The sequence below is a fragment of the Eublepharis macularius genome, chromosome 8 (assembly GCF_028583425.1).
Source record: "Eublepharis macularius isolate TG4126 chromosome 8, MPM_Emac_v1.0, whole genome shotgun sequence".
Lineage (NCBI taxonomy): Eukaryota > Metazoa > Chordata > Lepidosauria > Squamata > Eublepharidae > Eublepharis > Eublepharis macularius.
The window spans coordinates 2778136-2797597 of NC_072797.1; positions in this window are offsets into that span (position 1 = coordinate 2778136).

Here is a 19462-nt window from a genome sequence, read left to right on the forward strand (position 1 = left end):
GCCAGGTCTCCCTGTTCTCCCGGCAGGAGATGGGGGCCCTGACACCTGCTTTGTTGCCTGGCGAGCGTGCGTGCTCCTCGGCCCGCGCAATGATGTCACTTTTGGATCAGGCCTGAATTGACCTGGAACGGGCCACTGCAGAGCGTGGGAGTGCTCCTGTGCTCCTCAGCAGGCCAATTCGAACCTGGATCGGGCCTGCGGGACCAGGAGCGTGCCTCCCCCACCAGCCAGATAAGTGGGGGTGGGTGGAGGGTGGGAGCAGGGAATCCCCTGCCCCCAGTGGGGGGCTGGCAACCCTTCCTGAGGAAGGTGTGGGAATTTAGCAAGTGTTTTCATTTCAGTCATGAAAGAGTTAAACTGTTTGTGTTACCTACTTAATTAGTAAACATACTTTGAATGTAACCATTAGAGCTTCAAATAAGATTTCTGCCGTAGAAAGGGGAGTCACTAAGCATAATGAAGTAAAATTAGGATTTTCTATTGGGCAGTTTGTTTATTGGGGGCAATTAATTGATGCTATATACTGAAGTTTTATTGCTCTTTGTTCACTTCTTCTTCTTCACTTCCAGTACTTCACTTCTTCTTGTCTCTACTCTAAGTCACTTATCTAGCAAGATGTAGTCAGCTTAGCAATTTATTATTTTCTCCAAATGTAACCCTAATTTTTTATCCTTTAGTAAAGTAATCTTACAGAGCTACACTGGAGTATGTGTTTGTGAATCTATTCTCATTACTTCCAATGCGCAATCTTTGCACAATCTCTGCTATATTTTCCTACAGAAGGCTGTTCCACTGAGGAACTGCTCTAAGAAGCAAGAGGCAGCCCTGTGCACCTCCGTTTTTGACTTGTCTGCCTGCAGCCTGAACTGCACAAATCAGCAGAGGTTAACAGATCACAAGAAATTCCTGGTCAAGTTCTTTCTGCTCCTAAAGAAAAAAAAGTTGTTGTTTTAAGCCTAAGAAGCATGTTCTCTGGTGAGCTGGTGAGGGAAAGTTTTTGAACTTTAAGAGTAACTGAGATGAGAATTTGGGCGGAAGTGTAACTGCATTTCTGTGCCCATTTTTATTTTCAACAAGTCAAACTGGCCTTTGTGAAACTGCTTGGTGCCTGATCGTAATTGTGTAATCACCTGGCATCCGCATATTCACTGCCACCTTCTGAATACTCGGGTGCTTAATTTGCTTCTCTCGGCTTTAGTTTTTCAAATCACCTCCAGCTCTCCTTAGTCCCCTTTTAAGTCTTTCCATTTGGAAGGGTATAGACTTGGGGTGGGCAATGTCACATCAAGGGATTTCGCGTTCCAAGCTCCCCCAGTTTGAATTTCATCAACATGCAATTTATGCCATGCTGCTTCGGGCAGAAGAAACTGTGAAGAAACTGCCTGGAAAAAAACCCTTTAAAATAATAATACGTTTATCATATTTATCGTTATTTATTCTAGGAGAACTCCAGCCCCCCACCTGGAGGTTGGTAACCCTGTCTGGAGACCTGTTTCTCATAAACAGGAGATGAATTGGTAATCCTGCGTCTGGGCTTTGCCACCTGCAACATAAGAGGGCGCTCACCTGACTTAATAATTTTCTGTGCAAAAAATTATCTTCCCTTAGAAAATGAGCAGGCCAGGAAGAATTCTTCTCACCTTTCCTCATGCAAAGAAAATGTTTTGTTTTTGCACTCAGTCATTCTGTCGGATACTCGGAAGTAACACAGCCCAAGAACAGATTTACCATGTCATCTGCTGTTTCTATGATGGGGTTGTAATTAATTTCAGCCAATTTGGAGCCGATTTATGGATGCCCAGGATAGCACTGTTGCCAGACTCTTTTCAAACACGTGTTTCTAAGAAGTTACCACATGTGTCAAGAACAGATCTCATCAACTATCTTTCGCAATAACTCAGGAGAGATTCAGGTGGGCATTGTTGCCCGCCTTGTCAAACATGGCTGTGTGGCGCTGTCCTGCGGGGTCACTGCACTCTTTCTGAGCGGTGCCTCCATCTCCTTCCAAAGCCACTGGGAATCTCGGCTCCTTCCCCATGTAGCAGACGGCGTTTGCCTTCTCAAGTGCCATCTTGGCAGGAGGGCCACGGAACTCTCCTGCCTCTCCAACAGGGCTCTGCTGGCAGATCGTCTGGCAGGGAGTTCGAATTGCTCCGTCGTTGCAGAGACCAGACGTTCCCTCCGGTTCTTTGGAGGAGAATGCCTGAACAGATGGGCAGGTCTCTGTTCCACTGGTAGTCGCCGCTTGCCAGCAAGTGTTTGGGTGGAAGGACGGATGGGTAGGAAGGCTGCGCAGGCTGCCAACGCTGCGGAGATTTCATTTCCATCGCAGTTAGCACACTCAGGCATCTGCTGTCATACGCTCTCCTTGTATGCCATGAGAGCTTTGTGGAGGAAACATGTAGAACTGAGCAGCTCAGCAGGAATTCTTATTATGGTGGAAGGGCTGGGGTGAAGAAAACAGCCGCCGGAGCATCCTTCCACAAAGGTAACTATGAACACAAGGGCCTGGAATTAGGATACGGCCATCCAGGGCATGTTTTGATGGGACCCTCGATACAGGATTTCCAGGGGCCAGTCCACTGCAACTCCTTTCTCCTTCCTCTGTTGTGGCCACGTTTGATCACCGTTTCCCATGACAGCAGCCTCCTCCTTCCTCCTCCTAGGTTGGATGGAGCAAGGAGTTACTTTCTCGTGCTCCTTTGAGCTCCTTCCAGAGTTGCCCATCCACTAGGCAGACCTAGGTGATTGCCTAGGGCACCGGTGTTGGGGGGCACCGAAAGAGGATCAGGGAAGGGCTAGATCAGCCAAGACAAATGGAAGCCCCAAGTGGAGCAGCCACTCATGTGCACCTCATGATAAGCACCCCTAGAAGGTCGGACCAGAACCCACAGGTTGAAATTAAATCAAAAGAGTTTTCGGCTAAACATTAGGAAGAACTTCCTGATAGTTAGACCAGTTGCTCAGTGGAACTGGCTTCCTCGAGCGGTGGTGGGCTCTCCTCCTTTGGAGGTTTTTAAGCAGAGGCTAGATGGCCATCTGACAGCAATGCTGATTCTGTGAACCTGGACAGATCACGAGAGGGAGGGCAGGAAGGGTTGCATCTGTGCTTAGTTCTTAATGCCAGTCACCACCTTGGGGTCAGAAAGAAATTGTACCTAGGCCAGTCCGGCTAGGGATCCTGACAGTGGTTTACTATTTTCTGGGCATGGAGCAGGGGTCACTGGGTGTGGGGAGGGGGGAAGGGAAGGTAGTTAAGAATTTCCTGCATTGTGCTGGGGGTTGGACTAGATGAACCTGGAGGTCCCTTCTAATCCTATAATGCGATGATTCTTTGTGACAGTGCTGGATGCCCGGGCATGTTCACCTGGTATGCCTTCCCCCACCCCACCAGTACAGGGAGGCAGGAAGCAGGAGCAGGCGGCTGACAGCTTCAAGATGCCCAGCTAGCCAAGGTGACTTCTTGCCTGCCCAGCTCCCTGCATGCCCAGGTCACATCAGAGAGGGTGCCCAGGTCATGGTGTGCAATTGATGTTAGATGGGCAACCTCTACCTCTGAGCTCTTTCCTGGGTGCTGGGTCCTCTTCCGGTTGTGTCAGGAGGCCTGGCTTCTTGCCAGCATTGACTGGATCATTTCTGATTGTTCCCCTTGGCTAAAGAGGACAGGGTCTCTGGCAGCCCTTAACAGAGTGCATCATTCTGTTAATTGATTGGGAATGTGGGTGAGTCTAGCAAGGTCTGGTCTTCAGTAAATGTCGTCTTCTTTGACAGCAAAAAAATTATTTTTTTTTCCCAGCTTCATCTAGTTGCAAAGCTGTCCCTCTATAAGCGGGTTCCTGATCTGCCCACACTGATCCATGCTAGATTACTGTAACAAGCTCTACATGGGGCTGCCCTTGATCATGATTAGGAAACTGTAGCTGGTGAAAAAAAGGCAGCCTGTTTAATAACAGCTGCGCTTATATATCGCTCTGCTAGACTGTTTCTAAACAGAAGAGTGAACAAAGCCAAAGGCTGTCTACACGAGACACTTGGGAGCATGTTTGTCACGTGTTGGGAGATGCAATCTTAGCTGGGAAGCGTAGTTTTAAAAGACAGAGCCAACCATGATCACTCCGAAGGAGATGGATGCTCTCACAGCCCTCCACTGCGTCTGTCTCCACTTCTGGAGAGCCCTGCTGCAATCGCTGCTTAAAACTTTGAATTAAGTGAGCCTTGGCAGGGCAAAAGCTCCAGAAGGGGAGGCAGTGGAGGACTGTGAAAGAATCTGTCTTGTCTGGAGCAATCTCCACCAGCTCTGTCATTTAAACTATGCTTCCCGGATAACATTGCATCTCCTGGCACCTGAAGAACGCACGTCCAGCTTCTCCTGTAGAGTGATTCACAGCGTTGTTGTTATTCCCACAATACAGCTGGTAGGGTTTCCAGGCCCAGGTTGGGAAATTCCTGGAGATTTGGGGGGTGGAGCCTGGAGAGGATGCAGTTTGGGGAGGAGCTTCAATGGGGTATAATTCCATAGAGTTCACCCTTCAGAGCAGCTATTTTCTCCAGGGGAACTGGTCTCTGTCATCTGGAGAGCAGTAGTAATATCAGGCCAATTGATCCATCAGGGCCAGGGCCAGGCGTGAGCGGCAGAGGCAGAAGTTAACAGAGGTTAACAGATCACAAAGGCAGAGGATGCAGTTTATCCGGACAGTCCTTTTCTTTCATTAAAAAAATCATAGATGGCACGCTTCCAAACGCTGTAAACGCTGTAGACCCGACAAGGAACAGGTCATCAAGACGCTTGTTTCCCCAGCACTGCCAGGGAAGGGTGCGTCTGGCTGCCGCTTAAAAATAGTAGAGCATCAGTGCGGCCTTTGATGGTGAAGTCCGTTTGACCCCGATGAAGCAAGCTACTCAGAAACAAGCGTCTTGATGACCAGTTCCTTGTCATCAAGCGTGCCATCTATGATTTATGAAAGAAAAGATAAAGAGTTATTAAGAACATTGTACCTTCTTGGACTTGACTGTTTTCTCCAGTTACCTATTGGACTGTCCGGATAAACTGCACCCTCTCCTTTGTGAATGTTTATTGGATGTTATTATAAATTCTTTGCTTGACAGTTCACCGTTATTGCTCTGTGTGGTTATTAATGTACTCTTAGAGAATCTGATACAAATATTACTTATTGTTTTGCACTTGGTCACTTTAAAGAATATTTGTAAGCTACGTCTATTTGAAAGACCTTTCATTAATGTTGTGAATTGAGTCCCGTTACATTCTTGGTTGTGACTTCACTCTGTTGGTTTACTTTACATTTCCAAGAGGGCTTTGTGTGTTTTGTACCTTGCTTGCATAGAGCAGAATGGGAGCTCTCTGGTTGGCCAGGAGAGCTGCCTATCAAGGTTTTGAGAGCTAAAATTGGTGTTTCCATGGCTGCAGAAGGTATGCAGACATTCACGCCCTACGTTGCCTAAGGAATTAATGGATCGGTGCCAGGCTGTCTGGATTCACGAACTGAATACAAACCTACAAACTGGCCTTGAAAGTTGTGGCAGTTTGTAGAAAATAGGGTCCCACAAGCCACCGGTTCGCGAACTCTGAACTGGCCTTGTTCGTGTCGAACTTTGGTTCATAATTCAGTTCATGCCCGCCTCTGGTGCTCGCCTTTAAGGGCTTGGGGCCCAAGTACTTGGGGACCTTCAGGGCTTGGGGCCCATGTACTTCATCTTCCATGCAGCTGCTTTGGTCTTTCCACTCTAGTAAAGTCTATAATCAGTTCTTCCATTGTCTAATATATGTTCTACCACAGTCCGGATTCAAGTCTTTTCAGTGGCTGCCCCTCTGGTACAGCATTCTGGAAGAGGTCGGGGCTCCTTCCCTCCTGACTGCTATTCTGGGGGCAGTCTGAGCCTAGGCAAAGAGAGAATGCCTGGTTGGTGAGGGTGGAAGGTGTTTTTAGATTGCTTTTTAATGTGTTTATATCTGCAGTTTTAATGTTTCTTTTTATCCAGTTGTTTTTACTGATGAACAGCAGGATTTGGGTTCTGCAGCACCTTAGAGATCAACAAGATTTTCAGAGTGTAGGCTTTTGAGAATCAAAGCTCTCTTCTTCAGATTTTCATATTCTTCTACTGGCCTTGATGTTTGTTGCATTAGTGATTAATGATGCATTAGTGATGTTCACGGCACTGGTGTCTGAAGAAGGGAGCTCTGACTCTCAAAAGCTTACTCTCTTGAAATCTTACACCCTGTTGGTCTCTAAGGTGCCACTGGACTCCAGTCCTGCTGTTCTACTGCAGACCAACACAGCTGCCTACTTAGAAATTTTATACTGTTGTTACCCCTCTTGGGTCCTGAGATGCTCTGGAGAAACGTGGGCATATAAAAATTTTAAATAAATAAATCTGGCTAATGAGTTTGCGTTGAGGATGTGTCATCTGTATAGGACCTTAAATATGGCATCCTGCAGAGCTCCATATTCTCTCCAATGCTTTTGACACATACATAAGACCACTTATGGAGATTCCATGTGGCTCTTGCAGCCTGGAAACTGAGAGTGGAACTACAAGTGACAAAAGGCACAGGTTGGACACTTTGTTAGCTTCCCTCAAGTTTTGATGGGAATTGTAGGCAGCTTGGCGGAATGTTGGACGAGTGACAGTTGAAAAGTCCATTGGACAGCAGTCGGAGAGCCAAGCTGCAAGACCAGGATGCCTACATTTCCCATCGAAACTTGAGGGAAGCTGACAAGTGTCCAACCTGTGCCTTTTCTCACGTGTGGTTCCGCTCTGAGATCAAGCAGAGAAAGAATAACAAGTTGAAATGGAATCCCAACAAGATGGAGAGGAAAAAGCAGCGTAGAGGGGAGGGTTGCTTTGCCAAGACTGGCCGGGGCAGATTGTCTATGGATGCCCTGGAGGTGCTACTGGATTCTCCCTTGCTTACAAAAAGCAGGTAGACCAACAATTAAGCTAAACAGTGAAATTAATAATATACTAAATATTGTGAGATAGAATATAATGTTGAACACAAAATGTTCAAAGTTCCACCTTGTGCTGAATTCTACCTCAAAAAACTACCTAAAATGAGTTATTAGATACATCTAGAAGTATTATAGTTCATTCTTCTCTTTTTTTATAGTAGAATCAAGGAAGAGGAGAAAAAGGATGGAGTTCAGTTATGTTATATATTTTGATTATATCTTTCACGCAGCTCAAATCTATTTATACTTTATATACACTTTCTGATGTAGCCTAATACATTTTGTATAAGGTTCTATGCACTTTCAATTGTTATTGTTATTTTTATCTTTTTCCTAAATAAAATTTATTTTTAAAAAAGCAGATAGGTTTTTAGCAACTTTTTAAAAACTTGGTGAAAAAGTTCTTCTCTCTCCATCTAGATTTGACTGATCCAGCCATACTGATCTGCGCTACTGTAACCCAGGGCTTTTTTCTGGGAAAGGAGGTGGTGGAACTCAGTGGGTTACCCTCGGAGAAAATGGTCACATGGCTGGTGGCCCCGCCCCCTGATCTCCAGACAGAGGGGAGTTGAGATTGCCCTCCGCGCCGCTCCAGCGGCGCGGAGGGCAATCTCAACTCCCCTCTGTCTGGAGATCAGGGGGCGGGGCCACCGGCCATGTGACCATTTTCAAGAGGTTCCGGAACTCCATTCCACCACGTTCCTGCTGAAAAAAAACCCTGCTTTAACCTAAGAGTATGTTGAACCTGTCAGACTGTGGCATCCCAATTAGCCAGAGTCTGCCTTCCTCCCATCTGCAAGAAGCCAAGGTCTCTTGATTTCAAAAGGTTTATTGGAAAGACAGCATTCAGGCCCAGAGGTCCACACTCTAGAACCAAGATAGTCCTAGCTGAACACAAGCTTTGTTAGGAATGAGTTACAAAATGAAAGTTGTTACAGATCAAACCCTTCGTTCCCAGCCTCCCCCCAGAGTTCACATTGCTGGGCGCTCTTCTGTGGGAAAGCTTTGAAGAAAAACAGATAAGACGCAGCATCCTCTCCCATGGAAAGTGCGGTCATGGCACTATTATGGTCCCATAGACCTGGAGGGAGAGAAAGACTAAACAACTACACAGTTTAACATGGCGGAACTTAGGTCAGGTCCATGACTCATTAACTTTAGAACAAAGGCATCATTCTTTAGGACATAACTTTGGTCAGGTTAAGAACCCTGAATATGACAGATCCTGACAGAACCCACTCTGAAGGTGAGAGTCACACTGGATATTCAAATAATCTCCATAGAGCTAGCATGTTTATTGGATGACCTTGGGCCAGTGGCTTTCTCTCAGACATGGCGTAACATATCTCCGATGGTTACAATAATAATAACATTCGATTTATATACCGCCCTGCAGGATGACTTAACACCCACTCAGAGCGGTTTACAAAGAATGTTATTATTATCCCCACAACAAAACACCCTGTGAGGTAGGTGAGGCTGAGAGAGCTCCGAGAAGCTGTGACTGACCCAAGGTTACCCAGCTGGCTTCAAGTGGAGGAGGGGGGAATCAAACCCGGTTCTCCAGATTAGATTCCTGCGCTCTTAACCACTATGCCAAACTGGTTGTTATGTGGATAAATCAAAGAACCACATATGCTATCTTGAGCTAAAAATAGGCTACTGTAATGTATTTTGCTTGGTGTAATACTTGAGAGAACAACATGGAAATTCAACTCCTTAGAAAGGCAGCTTGCTTCTTTGAGTAATTATGAACATGTATCATAGCTGAAACAGCTGAAATGCTACTAGTTTGCTTTGGGGATAAATTCAAGGTACTGGTTGCAACTTTTAAAGCCCTTGCAACCTGAGGTCCAGATTAGAGGTGGGCACGAACCAAAATACAAACCAAAGTTCATCACGAAGTGGACTGTTTTTTTGGTTCGTGAACGAGTGGTTTATCAGAGGGCATTTCTGATGAACCGCGACGAACTGCAAACATTTTTAGGCCGGTTTGTATGATTCGTTTTTTAGTTAGTCACTGCAGACAGCCTGGCACCAATCAATCAGTTTCCTAGGCAATGGGGGGATGGGATTTCTGCAGACTTTCTGCTGCCCCAGAAGTGTCATATTCATGAACCCAATAAACCGGTTCGCGAACCAGGAAATTTCAAGCTGGTTCATGGTTTATGGTTCGTGAAACGCGATGAATCACGAACTGCAATGAACCGCCATTTTCCTAGTTTGTGCCCATCTTTAGCCCAGATACCACAAAGGCCATTTCTCCTCCTATGCACCAATGTAGATCTGCCCTCTCCCCAAAAAAACAGTGCAGATTATTCCCTCCATTTGGGGTGTTTATTCAGTCTCTGACTCACATCTCCTCTGTTGTCATAAGTGCCCCAGGGACAGAGCCAGTGGTCCGCCCCATCCAACATCCTCTTTCTAACCAGTTCTCTGCAACACCCGACCAGAAGTGATGGAGAAGTTCTCGCAGCTGTTAGCTTTTCGCAAGGCATGCAAAACTTTTCTGTTCCAGAGAGCTTTTATGGATGATTGAATGTCGCTTCGGAGAGCGCTGCGATGATTTTGCTTAAGAGCAACTTCCACTGAGTCTGTTTTTGCTGACCTTACAGTGTATTCCTTTGCAGAGATACTCCAGTTTAAGGGTCTCTCTAGACGTGCAGGTTTTTAAACAGTACCCAATGCAGGTTTCCGCAGCCATTCAGCAAGCTAAAAAGTAAAAGACTGTTAAAAATAAAGGAGAATCCAAACGGCCTCAGAATGCCTCTGTGAGGGAAGGGGGGCTCCTCCCTCCTCCCTCAAGCTGTTTCCCCAAGTCACAATAGCGGAAGGGGCAAGAGATCACCCCCCCTCCATTTTTACTGTTCCACGTGCACAGAATACTCCATGTGGAGTAGAAAAAGCAGGGGGGGAACCTCCCTCCTTCCCCTGCTCTTTGCAAAGGACCACACTTTTAATAATGTATGACAGTGGCTGTTTCCACACACGTTAAATAATCCACTTTCAATACGCTTTAGTGCACATTTGTAACTGATTTTCCATGTGTGGAACAAAAAATCCACTTCTAAAGGATAACTAAAGTGCATTGAAAGTGCATTATTCAATGTGTGTGGAAACGGCCAGTGTTTTGTAAGTTTCCTTGAGTCTTTGAGAATGCCTGCTGAAAGTATTTTTAAAAATAAAATAAATGTGTCTTCTTGTTTATTGTGATGCTAGGATTATCAGCCTCCAGGTGAGACCTGGAGACCTCCTGGAATTACACCTGATCTCCAGGCCACAGAGATCAGTTCCCCTGGAGAAAATGGCTGCCTTGGAAGGGGGACTCTATGGCATTATACCCCACTGAAGTATAATCCCTCCCCAACCCCCACCCTTCCCAGGTTGCACTCCCAAATCTCCAGGAATTTCCATACCCAGACTTGGCAACCCTGTATTTACCACTTCTGATATTTTACAGGAAGCCACTGTATAAACACTACAGTTTCTGAAGAAGTGAAGCTCATACCCTACCCCGATTTTTGTTAGTCTTTCTTGCCATAAAAACTCCACCAGGGGTTGCCATAAATCAGCTATGACTTGAGGGCACTCTCCATCATCATCATCATCATCATCATCATCATCATCATCATCATCATCATAGATGCTACTGGACTCTCTTTTCTACTGCTACAGACAGACTAACACGGCTACCCATCTGGATCTATAAAAACTAGACTTTAATAAAACGTTACATAAGAAGCACTTTTTGCCTTCCTGCTGCTACAGACAAACACACCGAGCGACACTTCTGATATCTGCTTCTAGCACGAAAGATATCCCATAATTGCAAGCCGCCATCACAATTCCTTCCTCCAACACCACTTGTTGTTGGAAGAGCAAATTTCACTCCGGTATTGTGATACTTTCTGGTTTTCATCCAGTGATGAAAAAAAAGGCAATTTCAGAATAATTTTGGAAATAGGACCCCGCTGGGAAATACCCCAGACTCATTTTGGGTGTAGTTGTAATCTTTTCTTGTAAGTGTTAATTAAATGATTGATTTACAGCAAGCTTTAACTAACTCTGATAAGCTCACACAATTTTCTGGCCAGTAATTGAGTTTTCCTCCAGGGGGTGGTTGAAAATGTGATGGGGAGGAATCGTAAATTCTTATTTTATGAGAATTTTGATAGGGTTGCTGCCTTTGGACCCAAAGACGAAGAGAAATTAAATGCTTTAGCTGATACCTTTTTTAGAATTACCTGATCTTTGTTTCTTTTTTCCATTATGTCAGATAGAACAAATGAATCATAAAGAGACTGTAGCATAAAAAGCAGCCATATCAATGAGTGAGTCTTTACAGGGCATGCAGCCAGACCTCATGGAAACAATAGTTTCAATCAGCTCCTTCATTACCACCTGCCTCTCCTTAACATGAAACAAATGCACCTATTTCCATCTGTGAAGTGATGGAGGGCATATGGCCGGCTGCTTCACTTTGTGTTGATGTGATTTTATTTCCAGGGCCTTTGAGTCCAGGAAAGCATGTTGCTTTACTGTTGGGTCACTTTGAGTCAGAGATGAATAGGGTTGCTAACTACAGCCTGGAAAATTCCTGAAAATTTAGGAGCCTGGGGAAGGCAGGGCTTGTGGAGGGGAGAGTCCATCCTCAAAAGCAGCCTTTCTTTCTTTCTTTCTTTCTTTCTTTCTTTCTTTCTTTCTTTCTTTCATTTTCTTTTTCTTTTTCTTTTTCTTTTTCTTTTTCTTTTTCTTTTTCTTTTTCATTTTCATTTTCATTTTCATTTTCATTTTATTTTCTTTTTCTTTTTCTTTCTTTACAAGCAAGAATTTTTCTTTATTTAAGCTATAAACAACAAACATAAAAGATAAAAAAACAACATTCTAAAAAAACCCTCACTAATAATACATATAAACATAAAATAACAAAGACAAGTAGCTAGTAATAAATTAGGGAAAATACAGTTTAAAAAGATAAGAAAAAGAAAACGACTAAAACTAAACTACAAGTTGTTCCGATTTTCTCCGCAACCAATATCATTTTCACAGTGTCATTTATTCTGTTAAACATAAGAGCCCTCTTTTTGTTAGTATTCACGAATCACGATTCTTAATCCATAAATCCAAATATCATCAAAATGACTTGATTATCTATTTCATGTAAAAAGTCTATAAACGGTTTCCATTCCACCAAAAATGTAGATAATGACTTTTCTCTGATCAGTGAAGTAAGTTTTGCCATTGACGCAAGCTCCAAAACTTTTATCCACCATTCCTCCATTGTAGGCAATGTTGGAGTTTTCCATTTTTGTGCGTAGAGTACTCTTGCTACCGAGATCAAATATAAAAACAAAGTTCCAAAGCTTCTTTCCAACTGGCTGTCCATCATTCCCAACAAAAATGTCTCTGGTTTCAACTGGATTTTAATCTTCAAAATCTTCTGAATCGATGATTGTGTCTGCAACCAGAAACTCTTTGCTTTCTTACGTGTCCACCACATATGATAACATGTCCCTTCTTGTTTAGCACATTTCCAACATATATTTGAGGCACCCTTGTACATTTTTTTCCAAAGGGAACTGATCTCTGCAGTCTGGAAAAAATTCTGGGAAGTCTCCAGCCCCCACCTGGAGGTTGGCACCCAAGAGAACAGCATGTTTGCCTGGTCTGCCTGTGTGTCTTTACATAAGGGGGGATGATTCTTGGCCTTGGGCATCCCAAGGACCCACTTCTGAGGGCCTTGCTACAAGTGACATTTTACACGTGAAGGATAAAGGATCGTTTTCGCAAGTCTTTCTGGGAACTGAAGTTCCTCTCCCCCACCCCTTTTCCTTCTGTTCCTTCCCCTCGCTGCCTGAAGAGACAGAGAAAGCCTGCGGCAACAACAACTTTTGCAAATCGTCTTGCTGGGGGGCAGGGGGGGGAATGATCTGGAGAAAGCTGAGAAAGTTGCAGCTGCCTGCCCCAAAGATGATTGAGAGCGGGCTTGTGACTGGAGGAACGATTTGCAAAAGTTGCTGTTGCCGCAGGCTTTCTCTGTCTCTTCAGGCAGCGAGGGGAAGGAACAGAAGGAAAAGGGGTGGGGGAGAGGAACTTCAGTTCCCAGAAAGACTTGCGAAAATGATCCCTTATCCTTCACGTGTAAAATGTCACTTGTAGCAAGGCTCTGAGACTATAAGAATGTACCAAGAAGGTTATTCGTCAAAAGGAGTATAGAATCCTTGCTGGATATCAGCAAGAAGCGGGACTGCCACTCTGAGTGATTCCGCACATGTTGGATAATGCACTTCCAATCCTCTTTATAGATCATTTGGAATGGATTTTTTTGTGTGCGGAACAAAAAATCCACCTCAAACAATTGATAAAGTGCATTGAAAGTGCATTATCCAACGTGTGCGGAATCAGCCTCTTTTTCTGGTGTTGTTCCCAGGTCAAAGGCAGGAGGGAGAAGTGTTTTAATAAGATACCAAAATAACGGCTCATTGCAAAGAAAGAAAGCAGGTAGAGCGTTGCCTGACATGAGAATGAAGTATGGTTGCCAACTTCCAGGTGGGGGCTGGTCATCTCCCAGTATTAGAACTGGTGTCCTGGCGACAGCCATCAGTTCCCCTGGAGAAAGTGGCTGCTTTGGAGGACGGGTGCTGTGGCATCTTCCCCTGCTGAGGCCCCTCCACAAACCTCACCCTCCCCAGGCTCCACCCCCAGAATCTCCAGGAATTTCCAAACCCAGAGCTGGCAACCCTAGAAAGTGATGGAGAAAACTTCACCTGCTGAATTATTCTGTGCAAAAATACTCTTTCTTAAAGTCAAGGAGCAGGACCAGAAAGAAGGCAGCAGCTCTGAAGAGGAGGTTGGGCCTCTTCCTCCTCTATCCACAGGCAAAACTGCTGGTTTTTGAGTCACAAGTAGCCCTATCGAACAGACTTTGCTGCACACTGACCGGCAGGTAGCTGAACCCCTTTGCAAGTGCAATGCCGTGGCTGGATCTCCAAGGAGCTTTGCTGTACGAACTGAGGGGCTGTAGACATTTCTGTGCTAGGCAGAGAGAAATAAGACACAAGGGAGCCCGGAAGCCGCTCCTTCACAAATGGCCACCAAGGGTGGATTAGGCAGGCAGCACACTTGGCGATCCTATTTAAAGGCAACACATTCACAACAATGAAATCATATTTTTAACTCTCATGGGAGCACCATGCAGCTTTTCTGCTTCGGGCACGGGATTGTTTTGTGCTGCTTCTGGGATGAGGGAGACACGTTGACACACCTGGAATCCAGAAAAGCGGGGCTTGATCTATAGGAGACTTCTCAATGCCAATTTATGAACTTTCATGTACAAAAGGGGCTGGATTAAAGAGGGGGGGTTGGCAGGATTCCTTTAACCAGCAAAATCAAGTTGGGAAGAGAGATGGTGAATTCTATTGCCTAGAACTCATCATGATCCTTACCGTGGGAACGGGAGGAAAAGATTCTTCTCATTTAAAGAGCAGATTCAAGCACTTCTTGCTGACTTCTCTGATATATAGTGTATGGCCCGTTTTGGATGCACAGAGAAGAAATATTGGACCTTTTTAAAAAATCCATGTGGAGGAATTCCATTTGAGGGCTAATTGAAATTCAAAGAGGCAGAGAGATTATTACAAAAACGAATAACTTTACCAATGCCTGGACTTTTAAAGAGAACCACTTGACTATTGTAATGCACTTTACATTGGTCCTCCATCTAAACTAACTAGGAGTCTCCAAATGGTGCAAAACGCTGTGGCTCGACTGTTATCAGGCGCGAGCAGGCGCAGGAGCATCACTCCCATCCTGCAGTCACTCCGTTGGCTACCCATGGGGCTCCTCTTCCCCTGAGGAGTCTTCATCACTGAGCCCTGGCTGACTCATGACACACAGAATCGTTAGAGCTAGAACGGGCCTTAGAGACCCTCTAATCCAGGGGTCCCCGGCCTTTTTGACCCTGCGGGCAGATTTGGAATTCTGACACAGTGGCGGGTGCAGCCACAAAATGGCTGCTGCAGGAGGCACAGCCAGCCACAAAATGGCTGCCATGGCTTACCTTTAGTCACACATTGAAGGTCCTTGTGCTGAGAAAGCAGCTTCTGCCAAAGCAGTGCTTTTCAAAATGTGCACAGCCGATCAAATCTCCAATGACCAGTCAGAAGTCCTGCTGGGCAAAAGCCCCACCTGGACCCATCCTCTTTCTAAAAACGCTTGGTGGGCAGGCACAATGGTGCCCATGGGCACGACATTGGGGAACCCTGCTCTAACCTGCAGTTCAATGAAGGAAATCCATACCTAGATCCTGGACAGGTGAATCTAGCATCGGCTTGAAGATCTCCAGTAAAGGAGAGCCCACCTACTCCGCTAGGTAATTTGTTCTATTCGTCTCACTATTCAGAAGTTTCTCCTACTGTTCTGCTGAAATCTACCATCCTTTAACTTAAGCCCATTTGGTCTAGTCTTGCTCTCTGGAGCAAGACGGAATAAGGTTTGGGCCTCTTCCTTAGGACAGCCCTTCAGGTATTTGGAGAAAGCCGTCATCTTGTCCCAGTTAAATGTACCCAGTTCCTTTAACCCTTCCTTGTAGGGCTTCTTTTCCATATCCCCCAGCCCTCTGTTGCCTTCTTCTGAACCCATTTGAATTTCTTTTGCATCCTGCTTCAATTGCATTGCCCAGAATTGGACACAGTACAGCCCTCCAGGTGCAATCTGACTTTTTTGTTTTAAGGGAGGAAAATGGAATTCTGGCTGGCGCCATTTCCAGACAACCTGTGTTCTATTTTGCAAGAATATCATGAAATTAATCATTAAGGGCAGAGCTGCTGGATTCAATTGCTGCATGAGCCAACTTCTACCTTTGTGTGATGTCCTAAGGGATCGTGGTGTATTGGGCAGAAATTCAGGGAGCCATCACAGACAGGTGGGTGATTCTTGTGGCTTGGTTGGCTTGAAGCCCCCACCCCATAGACCACCTCCTGAACAACATTCTGTATCCAGAAAAAATGATTTTTTGGTGGGTATTGCTCCTCTAATATCTTATCGCTGAGACAACTCCTTTAATTTTTTGCCACTTCTTTTACTGCTAGGTTTATGGATCATTTTGCTACCCTTTTCTCCTGCCATTGAGGGTTTTCATAATGTTTTGTCTTATTGTTTGTATATTTTATGGTTTTAATTGTAGAAAACAGAACTGGGTACTGTCTTTTGCTGAGCGTGCCTGGTACATATATTTTAATAAAGAAATGCATTGTAAAACATTTTTTCCATTATATTTTACAGCTCTCCACGGAATACCATTACACTTACCGAGAAATCTTCCAAAGCAGTCAGAAATCATTCTAGGTCTTATAATATCAGTATGTAGAAGACACAGCAAGATGGTCTCCTCCAAGAAACTGTACAGCAAAGTCAACAAAGACCAAAAAATAACGGAATCAAAAGAAAATAAACTTGTAATGAACAAATAAAACACTCTTTGCAAGCATTCCAAAGTTTAAATAACAAAATCTCTTCGGGCACCTTAAAGACTAACACGTTTATTGTGCCATTTTATGCCACAATAAATCTGCTGCTTTTTAAGGTACAGCAAGCGCTTATGTTATTTTGAATGCAGTGGACGAACACGGCAACCCTTGTGAGAAGTCTAACTCATGGCCATGTGCTGGTTCTATAATCCCCCCTCTGGCTTACTAGCACGGTCAGAGATAAAAAGGATCTATATAGAGAGGAAGACCTTCAGTTTGCTCTGGACACTTGCAACTTTTAATTGGTGCGAAAGCACCTCCATTGTCCAAAGATCCCAAGTTTTAGAGAGCCAATTCTCCCCTGTTGGGATTGTTTCAGCTTTCCAAAACCTGGTCATCACCTGCTTGGCTGCTAATAGCAGGACTGCTAGCAATCTTCGGCGTCTCGTCCATTGTTGATGCTCTCGGTATGGCTTGAAGGAGGCACTCCTTGTGGAGCACGAGGGACTTCTCTTTGTAGAAGGTCTCTGCTGGACTCTCGGGCAGCATCTCCCTGGCCTGTCAGTCAGGGCAGCCCCCTCACATCCTCTCTCCCCAAAACCTCTCCCACAAGATCCAGTGAAGTTGCAGTTTCATTGGGGTGGGCTCAAGCACCATCTGGGTATTATTTGAAACAACCATCAATAAGATTAATACAAACTGACAATGCAGGGCCTTCAGACCAAAGGGGCGGGGGAGAGATCGCTTCCAGCTGAGCCTCTGCGTTCCAAGTTGCTGCCAAAATTGGTATTTCTTCTTAGCCTTTCGAAACCAGGACTGTCAGTCATTAAAATGCTATCAAGCCTCTGAGTTGGGACAGCCTTCCAGCTGTGATAATAGGTGAGCTATAAACAAACTGCATGATAGAGAACTCACAAGCATTTTGCTGTTTAGTTGATGTGTGTTATGTGCCATCAAGTCACCTCTGACCTATGGCGACCCTATGAATGAAAGACCTCCAAAACGTAGTTCTTGAAGTTGCAGATTACCTTAGTTCTCAAGGCTTGGACTTCCCTACATTGTCCTTTGCCACCTAGACTACATAGTTTGTGTGTTATGTGCTGTCAAGTCACCTCCGACATATGGCAACCCTATGAATGAAAGATTTCTAAAAGGTCCTCTCATTAGCAGACTTGCTCAGATCCTGCAAAGTGGAGGACGTGGCTTCTTTTATTGAGTCAAGCCATCTCATTTTATGTCTTCCTCTTTTCCTACTGCCTTCCACTTTTCCTAGCATTATTGGCTTTTCCAGAGAATCTTGTCTTCTCATGATGTGACCAAAGTACAATAGCCTTAGTCTTGTCATTTTATCTTCTAGGGAGAATTCAGGCTTGATTTGTTTAGTTATAGCAATTTATTGTTATTTAGAACCTGCATTATCTAGAAATTCATCTTTTATTACTAGTTTCCAAGACACATTTACTCAAGTCTCCATTCTCTTTGCTTACAAACTGGTCTAAGATTATAGGATTGCTAAATCTGGGTTGGGAAATTCCTGGAGATTTTGGGAGGCAGAACCTGGAGAGGGCAGGGTTTGGGAAAGGACCTCAAAGAGGTGTAATGCCATAGAGTCCACCCCCCAAAGCGGCCATTTTCTCCAAGGGAACTGACCTCTAATCTGGAGATCAGTTGTAATTCTGAGAGCTCTCTAGGCCCCACCTAGGGGTTAAGCCAACTAGATTTGAGAGGCACACACGGGTACGGCCAATACAAAATGCAAAGAGCAGAAAACCCTCCCATAGTTAAACTGGACAACACTGTCAGGGGAAAATACCAAATGAAATGTAATGCTAATATATAATGGGTCAACACGTGCAACGTGCTCGTGCAATAAATACTAATAAATTACAATCAGATATTATACAGTAAATACTATTAAACTGCAATCAGTTGTTCCTTTCTGGGTATTATAATACCTGTTCCTACTAACACATGACAATCACTTCAATAGATACATCAAATGCATCAATAAATACAGTAAATAAATATATCCATCATGCACATTGCAAAAAAATCTATGCAGGAAACTGGTGGCCGCAAAGTGCAACATTAATTAGTTCTGTCACTCTCTTTTGCAGGAAGAAGAACCATGTCTGCCTCCGCTGTTTTCCCCATACTTCACAACCACACTTGCCAACTGGTAAACACCGTTTTCTTTGTGTTGCAGGTACTGGAAGACCTGGCTTGCCCATCTGGAAATGCCTGACAAGCTGCTAGCTTATGGACTCATTTCACGCCCTTTTTCAAGGGCATTCTTAAATGCCACAGACCCAACCAGACTCTCTCTCCTTATTACCAGCTTGTAGACAGATTCTAAGGCATTCACGAGCACATTCCAACCAGGAGGTTGGCAATCTTATCACTTACACATTGGGGACTTGTGGGGTTTTGGGTGATTTCGGTTTTTTGTTGTATTGTCGAAGGCTTTCACGGCCGGAGAACAATGGTTGTTGTGGGGTTTCCGGGCTGTATTGCCGTGGTCTTGGCATTGTAGTTCCTGACGTTTCGCCAGCAGCTGTGGCTGGCATCTTCAGAGGTGTAGCACCAAAAGACAGAGATCTCTCAGTGTCACAGTGTGGAAAAGATGTAGGTCATTTGTATCTACTCAGGAGGGGTGGGGTTGAGCTGAGTCATCCTGTAAGAGTTTCCCAGGGTGTGGAATGCTAATGGCGGGAGGCTTCACTGTATCCTGAGGAGGTTCTTTTGCATATGGATTGGTGCTTGATGGGCTAATCTTCTCTGCAGGGCTATTGTCGGGTATAGAGTGTTTTGTTAGCCTGGTGTTTTTCAGAACTGGAAACCATGGTTTCCATGGTTTCTTGGTTTTTTGTTGTCATTTGGGCTCCTAACCGCGGTGGCTTTTCTCCAAGCTCCCTGACAGCATCACCACAACTTAATTAATACTAGGAGCTGGGCAGAGTATGCATGTTACACCTTTTCTGCCATCCCTCCATTTGTTACCAATTAGGCATTGGCTGTCACCTACAA